Source organism: Schistocerca serialis, chromosome 11, assembly GCF_023864345.2.
Source record: "Schistocerca serialis cubense isolate TAMUIC-IGC-003099 chromosome 11, iqSchSeri2.2, whole genome shotgun sequence".
NCBI lineage: Eukaryota > Metazoa > Arthropoda > Insecta > Orthoptera > Acrididae > Schistocerca > Schistocerca serialis.
Window position 1 is genome coordinate 170,291,012 of NC_064648.1, and position 12,511 is coordinate 170,303,522.

The window sequence follows — 12,511 nt, forward strand, 5'->3', positions numbered from 1 at the left end:
CAATCCGACCTTTATCAAAGTCGGAAACGTGATGGTACGCATTTCTCCTCCTTACACGAGTCATCACAACAACGTTTCACCAGGCAACGCCGGTCAACTGCTGTTTGTGTATGAGAAATCGGTTGGAAACTTTCCTCATGTCAGCACGTTGTAGGTGTCGCCACCGGCGCCAACCTTGTGTGGATGCTCTGAAAAGCTAATCATTTGCATATCACAGCATCTTCTAAATTTCGCGTCTGTAGCACGTCTTCTTCGTGGTGTAGCAATTTTAATGACCAGTGGTGTATATCCTGAAGTCTCACAACGTATGCTCTGTCAGATGTTCAGTTGTTGTTGTGTCTTCCACATCCTCCTCTCTTCGCAGATTCTGCGGAGAATGTCTTCATCCCTTATTTTACTAGTCCATTTAATTTTCTGTACCATAACGATTCGGACATCCCCGTTTCTCTTCTGTTCCGATTTTCCCCACAGTCCGTGTTTCACTATCAATACAATATTGCGCCCCAAACGTACACATCTCTGAAATTAGATGAAGGCCGATGTTTTTTATGCCAGCAGACTTGTCTTTCCCAGAAATGCCTATGCTTACCTGTTTCTTCATCTGCTCTTTGCTTCATCCAAGGCGGCAGAATTTCTTCACTACTTCTACTCCGTGGTTCCCATTTTCGATGTTAAGTTTGTCGCTAAACTCCTTCCTGCTGTAGAATTCCTGTTGTACAAACTGGTATAATCCTGATAGCTTCTTCACTGAAGGTCATATTACTCGTGTTTCACTAAATTTTGCCAAACTTTTAGAATATACCCAAACATTTCTAAAAAGCACCGTTAATCTAAGACTGTTATACATCCTAATGCAGGGGCATCCAACCTTTTAGCTTATCACCTGAGCAACTTTAGAGGCAGACGAGTTAGCACTGAGGAAAAAAATACACAAACGTTTTTATTTTTATTTATTTATTTATTTTTGTTCCCATCGTCTGATTAGATGCTCGCTGTTTAGGCCGCAGTATATAGGGTGACCCACGAAGATATGCAAATATTTTAATATGTTATTCTACAAATAAAATTAAAGAAAAAAGGTCTTATAAACATCGATCCGCAGATGTTTAGTTAGGGAGTTACGGCTAATAAAGGATTTTGCGTGAAATTCAGCAACTTCGCTAATATGAAACCATCGCAAAACCTTATACGAGGTTGAAGTAAAGCACGATTGCTATTTATTTTGTCGTTACTGGTCTGGTGAATCTAATAAAACGTGTCCCAGCCGCGTATCTGCAGTAGTTTTCCAGAACACCCGGAGAAGCAAAGATTATTATACCAGTAAACGCCACTAAGAATGTAGAAACGTTTATGCCATTGTTGGAAACCGCTAGTGAGTTGTTTGTCATTTCCTAACTGTGAAACGAGTTAGTTTTCTGTATTGTTCAGTGAAAGAACAGAATAAAAACAGCGCATTTAACTGAAATCACAAAGTAACCGTTGTAGTGAGTAGATTATTTATGAAATAGTGATGCCTTTCAAATTTACGACAGAGGAATACGCCGATATGGTGTTTATTTACGGGACATGTGATGGTAATGCTACGGCTGCAGTTAACGAATATCGCGTACGTTATCCAACTCAGAGTATTCCGAATGCACGAACCAAATTAAGAACAACCCTGTGAAACCGAAACGAGCAACAAAATCTGTTCATACACGTCCACTTAAATACATTGAACTCGGTGGATACATTTTTGAACATTTGTTATGAATGTATGTGAAATTGTGTGTACACTGTACAACTTCTTTAACACTCAGCTCTGTTTTTTCCGGTTTAACATGAATTCACGTGTGCTAATAAAAGCAAATTATCTGACACATTCATACAGCTTCAGTGGACGCCATTACCATCATTTTTCCTAAATTAAATTCTCTACAACTTCTGTTGAAAACTTTATGCAATTGTCTGGAATTTAAAAAACCAATTGGGCCAAGTAATTAATAAATAAAAATTTTTACGAAGTTACTTCTAAATCTACATCTACATGTACATCCATACTCGGCAAGCCACCTGACGGTGTGTGGCGGAGGGTACCTTTAGTACTTCTATCGGTTCTCCCTTCTATTCCAGTCTCGTATTGTTCGTGGATAGAAAGACTGTCGGTATGCCTCTCTGTGGGCTCTAATCTCTCTGATTTTATCCTCACGGTCTCTTCGCGAGATACACGTAGGAGGGAGCAATATACTGCTTGACTCCTCGGTGAAGGTATGTTCTCGAAACTTCAACAAAAGCCCGTACCGAGCTACTGAGCGTCTCTCCTGCAGTCTTCCACTGGAGTTTATATGTCATCTCCGTAACGCTTTCGCGATTACTAAATGATCCTGTAACGAAGCGCGCTGCTCTCCGTTGGATCTTCTCTATCAACCCTATCTGGTACGGATCCCACACTGCTGAGCAGTATTCGAGCAGTGGGCGAACAAGTGTACTGTAACCTACTTCCTTTGTTTTCGGACTGTATTTCCTTAGGATTCTTCCAATGAACCTGTCTGGCATCTGCTTTACCGACGATTAATTTTATGTGGCCATTCCATTTTAAATCACTCCTAATGCGTACTCCCAGATAATTTATGGCACTAACTGCTTCCAGTTGCTGACCTGCTATATTGCAGCTAAATGATAAAAGATCTTCCTTTCTATGTATTCGCAGCACATTACACTTGTCTACACTGAGATTCAATTGCCATTCCCTGCACCATGCGTCAATTCGTTGCAGATCCTCCTGCATTTCAGTACAATTTTCATTTGTTACAACCTCTCCATATACCACAGCATCATCCGCAAAAAGCCTCAGTGAACTTCCGATGTCATCCACAAGGTCATTTACGTATATTGTGAACAGCAAAGGTCCTACGACACTCCCCTGCGGCACACCTGAAATCACTCTTACTTCGGAAGACATCTCTCCATTGAGAATGACATGCTGCGTTCTGTTATCTAGGAACTCTTCAATCGAATCACACAATTGGTCTGATAGTCGTTTAATGAACAAAGTAAGAGCATAAGGACTGTGGGGAACTGAATCGAACGCCTTGCGGAAGTCAAGAAACACGGCATCTACCTGGGAACCCGTGTCTATGGCCCTCTGAGTCTCGTGGACGAATGGCGCGAGCTGGGTTTCACACGACCGTCTTTTTCGAAACCCATGCTGATTCCTACAGAGTAGATTTCTAGTCTCCAGAAAAGTCATTATACTCGAAGATGATACGTGTTCCAAAATTCTACAACTGATGGACGTTAGAGATATAGGTTCTGCATATCTGTTCGACGTCCCTTCTTGAAAACGAGGAGTGACCTGTGTGTGCCCTTTTCCAATCTTTTGGAACACTACGCTTTTCTAGAGACCTACGGTACACTGCTGCAAGAAGGGTGGCAAGTTTCTTCTTTGCGTCTCTGGATGTTCTGGAAAACTATTGCCGATACACGTCTGGGACATGTTTTATTAGATTCGCCAGACCACTAACAACAAAATAAATGGAAATCGTGCTTTACTTTAATCTCGTACAATTTTGCAATGGCTTCATATTAGCGAAGTTGCTCAATTTCAGGCAAAATCTTTTATTAGCCGTAACTCCGTAACTCAACATTTGCGGACCTACATTTATATGAACTTTTTTCTTTACTTTTACCTGTAGATTAACATATTAAATTATTTGCATATCTTCGTGAATCACCGTGTATTTGCTTTGGGCCGCATGCGGTCTGTGGGGCGTGGTTGGACACCCCTGCGCTACTGTAATCCTGAGGAATGTATTCTTTTTTAAAAAAAGTTGTGTAACAAAGTAACGAAGTTTCGTATTCTGATTTCAAGAAAGATGAATTGTTTTAGACCTTACAAAGCGTTTTAGGTATCAGCCAAGTATGGAAACGTTCTGCGAGTGGAACAAGGAAGAGAGTGTGAAACGACGCACCACAAGTGCCCTTTTGCCACTCTAACAACCCTACCACAACAAAGGTCAAAATTTAGTAATGATTCTGGTGTTGCTCACGCTGCTAAATACTGCATTTTTGGGCAACAACAACAAAGTTATATTATGTGGCAGGTGTCATTAGAGCACAGCTAATAAAGTCATTTCATGTAATAATGAATAAACTAGGCACTCATCTTTTCGTGTTTCCCACGCTGGTCTCGTTGTGAACTCATGGCTCGGATGCAAAGAGGCCTAGGTTTTATTATACGATATTCAAAAGTTTTATAGATGTCTTTCACAAACCATACACTTTTGCAGGACAATGGTGACGTAAAAAAGTAATCAGCACTCCGAATTTAAGATACACTTCTTTTTTATTACTTTTCCTGCAATATCACGTAACACACACATCATCATTTCACAATACAAAACATACTTGAAAACATCTTCCTCACTGTTAAAGTTCACATTTTATAAGCTGACTACAATATGCATCTTTCCAACATGACGTCCAACATTTGACTTTTTCAAGATCCGACTCTCTAACTAACTAATCGCTTAGGCGCCCAAAAATCAGAGTTACAAGTACGTCAAAGATCATAGTGACAAAAGAATGAATACACATAAGAATAATATCATTGCAATATAAACATATCCATGTATCAAAAATGAAATAAAATCTGAATGTTGTCTCAGAAATAAGTTAACCCTAGGACCTAAGGGGGGGGGGGGGGGGCGGGGGGGTTCGTGGAACCCACAATTTTTTTTTGTCACCTGCTTTTGCTCAAGTAACTTTCATACTACATATTCCCTTTGAGTTATTGTTTGTTGTCTGTTTTATGAAACGTTAGTGTCAATATATTTTACAGAAAATTTCTGCTTTGAAAAAAAAAAATAACTTACTATGGGTCCGGCAACCCCCCCCCCCCCCCCCCTTAGGCTTCCACGCTATACAAAATTTCCCTTAGTAGGATTTCGTGTTTCTCATCTCCACAACAATGCAAGTTAGTTTGTTAGTTGGTATTCTTGATATTCACAAAAATCGGTTTACTTTCAGAGGAAGTGATTGTTGATGTCAGCTGTTATTTATCTTGTAAACCTGCAGTGAGTTAGTGCAGATCCCAACACGTAGGCCTCCGGTTAACTTTGGTGTCCCACACAGCAAAAACGAAACCAAGTAAGAACTTACTGATGTTGTCAACAATGCACCAAGATAAAGGCACTGTTGGAGGAGAGAAGAATAAAACCGAGATAAATGCATATTATAATTCCACTAAAGATGGAATTGATACCATTGATCAAATGGCGCGCATGTACACCTGCAAGAGGGGAACAAAGAGATGGCCTCTATCTGCATTTTACTCTCTCATCGACATTTGTGCTGTCAATGCAACCACCATATTCATCCAGCAACATCCAAGATGGAATGAAGAGAAACACAACAAACGGAAGCTTTATCTTCTCCAAGCTGGGATGGAACTAGTGAAATTTCACGTAGAAGAAAGAAGTGCCAATGCAAGAGGGTTATCTAACCAAACTGTTCAATCAATGGAGACTATTCTACAAAAGAAACTCAAAGAAGTGACAACAGAAGCACGTCAACCTCCTGCAGGGAAAGGTCGGTGCCATATTTGTGTAAGAAAAGCTAAAACAAAGAAGCAGAAGTGCAACAATCTAAGTAAACCAAAGCAGTATTGTGGACAGTGTCATAAACATGTGTGTAACACACATTCAGAAAAAATTGTGAAGTGTGTTTCTTGCCTTGAAGTTGAGGACTCAGAGTAGTCTGTTGTATATGAACACATCTGTATTTTGTATTGGAATATGTCAATTTTTTATTCACTCAATCCAATATTTATAACAATTAACAACATGTATAAACCGATGCCTTAGTTAAAATACATAATTCAATTTTGAAAGTTGTAATTTTTCGTCAGTAAACTTATTTAATACCTGTGGGCTCGCCAAACCCCCCCCCCCCCACCCCACCCTCCTTAGGCATCCAAGCTACAAAAAAAAAAAAAGGCTTGGGCGTCCTAGGGATAACTACTTTACAGAGACAGAGTAGAATATTGCTGGAATCGAGATGTTCAGGTGAGGTGCCGTAATGGTTGCGTAAATTAAGTACCATTACACCACGCACCACAATTTAGCTTCCAGCGTACGTATGAAAATGTACAAGTAGCACCTTTTGTCAAGCACAGCACGTCGTCCTGCGGAATATACCTGTGTACGTAAGTACAGTTAGTTTCCACAAGTCCCTATCGTTATGTGAGAGTTAGGCTGTACTTCTTAACAGAAAGAATTGGTCGGGGATTCCCCCTGCCACCTTCCCTGTGGACTCTCGGGACGGGCCGCCGCGATTGGCCGACGTCTGTGCTCCAGGGAGGCGATTGGTCCCAGCGGTTCGCCGATGCAAAGCTGGGTCACCAGGAAAGAAGCTGGGAGAGACGAAAGACGTAAGAAGGGAAGACGCGAAGAGCACACGCGACGCTGGCAGCTGTATTGAAGAGAAGAACGGGGGGGGGGGGGGGGGGGAAGGGATGGAGGAGGGGGTGGAACAGAGTGCAGCGGCTGTCACTGCTGAATATCGAAATAGGCGCGCGAGCAATCGATGAAGTCTTCCGGTCTGTGGCGGGTAGTATTCATCTCACGCCAGGTGAGGAGAACCCTACGTCATAATGACGCAACGCTACGTCATCGTGAAGTAAATAACCTGAATCGACTAAATGAGTACGTATATCGATCTTTGCAGTGGTACCGATAACGTCAGAGCTAAATGTAAATACTTGTGTACAAACGAAGTGGAAGGAGTTGTGTTTATGCTTTGTCCCAGCTGAATGAATTGTTAAATGTAATCCCAACAATTTGCGATGTTGTTGTGTATTTCATGAACATAATTAAGGTCTGAGCGAAGGAGCCATAACGAAATAAAAAAAAAGGCTTGTAATTCTATTTAAATCCGATGAATCGTGTGGAGAGAAATGTGAAGTAATTAGTTATTAAGCTGCAATCCAAAAAATGTGGGATGTTATTGTGTGTTTCGTGAACGTAACGAATATCTGAATGAAGGAATCATAACCATAACGAAAGTTAAAGAAGTGTCCAGTCATGTTTTCAATCCGATTAATATTGAATAAATCGTGTGGATAAAAACGTGAAATAGGATGAAAAATTCGGAGTAGGTATTAAAATCCATGGAGAAGAAATAAAAACTTTGAGGTTCGCCGATGACATTGTAATTCTGTCAGAGACAGCAAAGGACTTGGAAGAGAAGTTGAATGGAAAGGATAGTGTCTTGAAAGGAGGGTATAAGATGAACATCAACAAAAGCAAAACGAGGATTATGGAATGTCGTCGAATTAAATAGGGTGATGCTGAAGGAATTAGATTAGGAAATGAGACACTTAAAGTAGTATATCAATTTTGCTATTTGGGGAGCAAAATAACTGATGATGGTCGAAGTAGAGAGGGTATAAAATGCAGGCTGGCAATGGCAAGGAAAGCGTTTCTGAAGAGGAAAATTTTGTTTAAATCGAGTATAGATTTAAGTGTTAGGAAGTCATTTCTGAAAGTATTTGTATGGTGTGTAGCCATGTATGAAAGTGAAATATGGATGATAAATAGTTTGGACAAGAAGAGAATAGAAGCTTTTGAAATGTGGTGCTACAGAAGAATGCTGAAGATTAGATGGGTAGATCACATAAGTAATGAGGAAGTATTGAATAGGATTGGGGAGAAGAGAAGTTTGTGGCACAGCTTGACTGAAAGAAGGGATGGGTTGGTAGGACATGTGTTGAGGCATCGAGGGATCACCAATTTAGTGTTGGAGGGCAGCGTGGAGGGTAAAAATCGTAGAGGGAGACCAAGAGATGAATACACTAAGCAGATTCAGAAGGATGTAGGTTGCAGTAAGTACTGGGAGATGAAGCTTGCACAGGATAGAGTAGCATGGAGAGCTGCATCAAACCAGTCTTAGGACTGAAGACCACAACAACAACAACAGGAAGAAATCAAAGTGTTTCGTATATTTATAAAGTCCAATGAATTGTAGACAATTCATGTGGGCAGAAACGTTAAACTGAGAAACTGAAGTGGTTCTGAAGATAATTCCGATTGTTGCTAGAAACATTAAACCATTTAGTTCCATTTAATTTTGCCTTCGTGCTGTAAATCAACTAAGAAAGATAGTGAAATCTTTCTTTCAGACTATCTTCGTGGATCTGATCGAAAGTTCTCTCATCTCCGTCACAGCCCATGTTCAGAACGACGACGTACACGCAAGCAATACCGGACAACAGGACAATGAAAGCACATAAACAAATAACAATGCAGATTCAAGACGCACACAACAGACGTTAGGATAACTCGTGAAACTCATGTTGACGCGTACCTACGTCACTTCGACGTAGGGCTCTCCTCACCTAGCGTGAGATGAATGCTACCGGTCAGTCCCCCATCTCCTCAACGCATCTCTTCCACCCGACGTCGTGTGAGCCGTAGTCCACATGTGCTGCTCTCAATTATACGCCACTACCCAACGAGCTTTTACCTGATTACGTGCTCTCAGATTATCTGAGTCTACTAGAGGCGTTCCACAAGTAATGCAATAGGTATTTTTCTCGGCCATTTGGGATGAAAAAATTGTGGCATTTCTTGTGCGACTTTGCACAGCCCCTACAGTTTCATGAAGTTCTGATAGGTGTCGAGACTATACGTACACTATGCGATCAGAAGTATTCGGACACCCCCCCCCCCAAAAAAAACATACGTTTCTCATATTGGGTGCATTGAGCTGCCAGGTACTCCATATCGTCCACCTCAGTAGTCATCAGACATCGTGAGAGAGCAGAATGGGGCGTTCGTGGCCGTGCGGTTCTAGGCGCTTCAGTCGGGAACCGCGTGACCGCTACGGTCGCAGGTTCGAATCCTGCCTCGGGCATGGATGTGTGTGATGTCCTTAGTTTGGTTAGGTTTAAGTAGTTCTAAGTTCTAGGGGACTGATGACCTCAGAAGTTAAGTCCCATAGTGCTCAGAGCCATTCGAACCAATGGGGCGTTCCGTGGAACTCACGGACTTCGAAGTGGGCAGGTGATTGGGTGTCACTTGTCACACAGCCATGCCTTACCGTCGCAGAAGATACTACAGGAGGCAAAGGATGCCAGTATACAAAACCGTGGACACTTTCGGTTTTGTTCCTAATAATGTTGTTCAAGAAGATTTCCACACTCCCAAACATACCTAGGTCCACTGTTTCCGTTGTGATAGTGAAGTGGAAGCGTGAAGGGAGACGTACAGCACAAAAGCGTACAGGCCGACCTCGTCTGTTGACTGACAGAGACCGCCGACAGGTGAAGAGGGTCGTAATGTGTAATAGCCAGACATCTATCCAGACCGTCACACAGGAATTCCAGACTGCATCAGGATCCACTGCAAGTACTGCGGCAGTTAGGTGAGAAAACTTGGATTTCACGGTCGAGCGGCTGCTGATAAGCTACACTTCACCGCCGGTAAATGCCAAACGATACCTTTCTTGGTGTAAGGAGCGTAAATATTAGACGATTGAACAGTGGAAAAATGTTCTGTGGAGTGACGAATCACGGTACACAATGTGGCGATCCTATGGCAGGGTGTGGGTATGGCGAATACCCGGTGAACGTCATCTGCCAGCGTGTGTAGTGCCGACAGTAAAATTCGGAGGCGGTGGTGTTATGGGGCGGTCGTGTTTTTCATGGAGGGGGGCTCACACCCCTTGTTGTTTTGCGTGGCACTATCACAGGACAGACCTACATTGATGTTTTAAGCACCTTCTCGCTTCAGCCTGTTGAAGAGCAATTCGGGGATGGCGATTGCATCTTCCAAAGTCATCTACCACATTTTCTTTATGAAGGTGTCAGACAACAGCGTGTGCGGTTCTGTAATTTCGTTCTTGGCAAGATGGAGGATGGCAGTTTTCTTCCATGCTTAGTGTTTAGTGACGAAGCAACATTCCGTTTAAATGCAAAGGTGAACCGTCATATTGTAAGAACATGGGATACAGAACTGCCACCTAATGTTGTACAACAACATGAGAGGTGCTCTCCAAAATTTTGCGTGTTTTGTGCAGTTTCGCGGGGAAAGGTGTGCGGTGCGCTTTTCTTTGCCGGAACTCTGTTACAGGAAGCATATATCTCGATGTACAGTGAAGAGCCGAAGAAACTGGTACACATGCCTAATATTCTGTAGGGCCCCCGTGAGCACCCATAAGCGCCGTGGCATGGACTCGACTAATGTCTGAAGCAGTGCTGACGGAAAGTGACACAATAAATCCTGCAGCGCTCCCCATAAATGGCTAAGAGTACGAGGAGGTGCAGACATCTTCTGAACAGCACGCTGCAAGGCATCCCAGATACGCTCAATGATGCTGATGTCTAGGGAGATTCGTGGCCAGCGGAAGGGTTTAAACTCAGAAGAGTGTTCCTGGAGCCACTCTGTAGCAATTGTGGACGTGTGGGATGTCGCATTGTCCTGTTGGAATTGCCCAAGTCCGTTAAAGTGCACACTGGACACGAATGGATGCAGGTGATCAGACAGGATGCATACGCACGTGTCACCTGTCAGAGTCGTATGTAGACGTATCAGGGGTCCCATATCACTCCAACTCCACACGCCCCCACACCATTACAGAACCTCCACCAGCTTGAGCGGTCCCCTGCTGACATGCAGGGTCCCTAGATTCATGAGGTTGTCTCCAAACCCGTACTCGTCCATCCGCTCGATTCAATTTTAAACGAGACTCGTCCGACCAGGCAACATGTTTCACTCCAGCGTCGAGGTTGACGGGCCCAGGTGAGGCGTAAAGCTTTGTGTCGTGCAGTTATCGAGGATACACGAGTGGGCCTTCGGCTCCAAAAGCGCACATAGCTGATGTTTCGTTGAACGGTTCGCGCGCCGACATTTGTTGATGGGCCACCATCGAAATCTGCAGCAGTTCGTGGTATGGTTGGACTTCCGTCACGTTGAACGATTCTCTTCAGTCGTCGTTGGTCCCGTTCTTGAAGGACCTTTTTCCGGCCGCAGCGATGTCGGAGATTTGGTACTTTTATCGGATTCCTGATATTCACGGTACTCTATAGTTCAATTCTTTTATCTTGGCGGTTCGCGCATGCCCGCCCAGACGCGGGAGATTGCTGCGTTGCCAGTTGTACGCGCCAAGAGAAGCAGCGCCATAGTATAGTATAGTTCGCAAACTTACGTTTAGGGGGGAGCGCGCAGTTTATGAAGTAAAGCCACCACGGCCGCATTAACCCTTTCGCTGCTACAGAGACGAGCTCCCCGCATTCCGCGGTGTGCGCGGTTTTGTCATCACTGCACTGCTCGCCTGTGCAGACACATGGTGTTCCCACTGCTTTGACAAAAACTATTTGGCCCAAAAATTTGATTTTTACACTTCTTGACTGATACCTTCCCCCCATAAATGACTTAATTTTGTTTCGATGTTCAACGCTGTGATTGTGCAGCATTAGATGCAGTAAACCGTTGCACGAAATTTTGAAGAGTTTGCAGAGGTAAAAGTCCATAGCGTATACTTTGCGTATGGACGATTTTAGTTGCCACTAGAAATTTCAAAAAATTACATTGAAACGAATAAAATTCATGTAGTAAGACACTTCGATATTGTTTTTAAATAAAGAAAATATTAAGCACCGAACAAGGTTTAATCTCAGAACCTTTCGCTTAGCAGCCATACACTTTAACCGTTACACTAACGCAGCTCGTCATTCAACGTATCCCCTGGAGGAGTTTAAACTATCACGCAAAATACCGACAAACACTGTTGGTATGACTATAAATTACGTTTCGTCGAAGTACAATTGGAAATAAACAATTACCGCTGTTCTTTATTGCAAAAAAGCGGCTCGTGGGAATGATACAAACACCTTCCCTTGCTATCGCCTGAATTAGGAGGCTTATTGCTTGTTTGGTTTAATTAATTAATAGAATATGAAGCAATTGGTACAAAGAATGCTTTTTCCAAACTTTCTATCAAAGAAAGTCTGCTATCGAGACATGGCTTTTGTTCAATTACTTTATTTATGACTGAACGTTGTAACCTCCCCACAAAATTTATGTAAATAATATGAATATGATTCTAATGTAGTGTAACCTCAGAACAAAATTTCTTTCCCATTTAACCTCCACACAATGATTCATTCACATTTAGCGTAACCTCAAAACAGAAAAATTCCTAAACCTCTCAATAGTAAAAATTATAATTATGTCGTTCACATTCATGTGTAACGTCCCAACAAAAAAAATAAATTCAGTAACCTGGTAATAATACAATGTAACTAACCCCTCAATTAAATTGTCGCTCACTTATAACTTTTCAATAACTGACTGTGAATTTATCGTGGTAAATTTTGGACGTCAGCAGTACTGCGCCATGGCACTGAAAGATCATTCGGAATAAAAAAGAGAAAAATAGTTACCTCAATGAAGTCGCCGGATAACGCATATACAGGGTGTTACAAAAAGGTACGGCCAAACTTTCAGGAAACATTCCTCACACACAAAGAAAG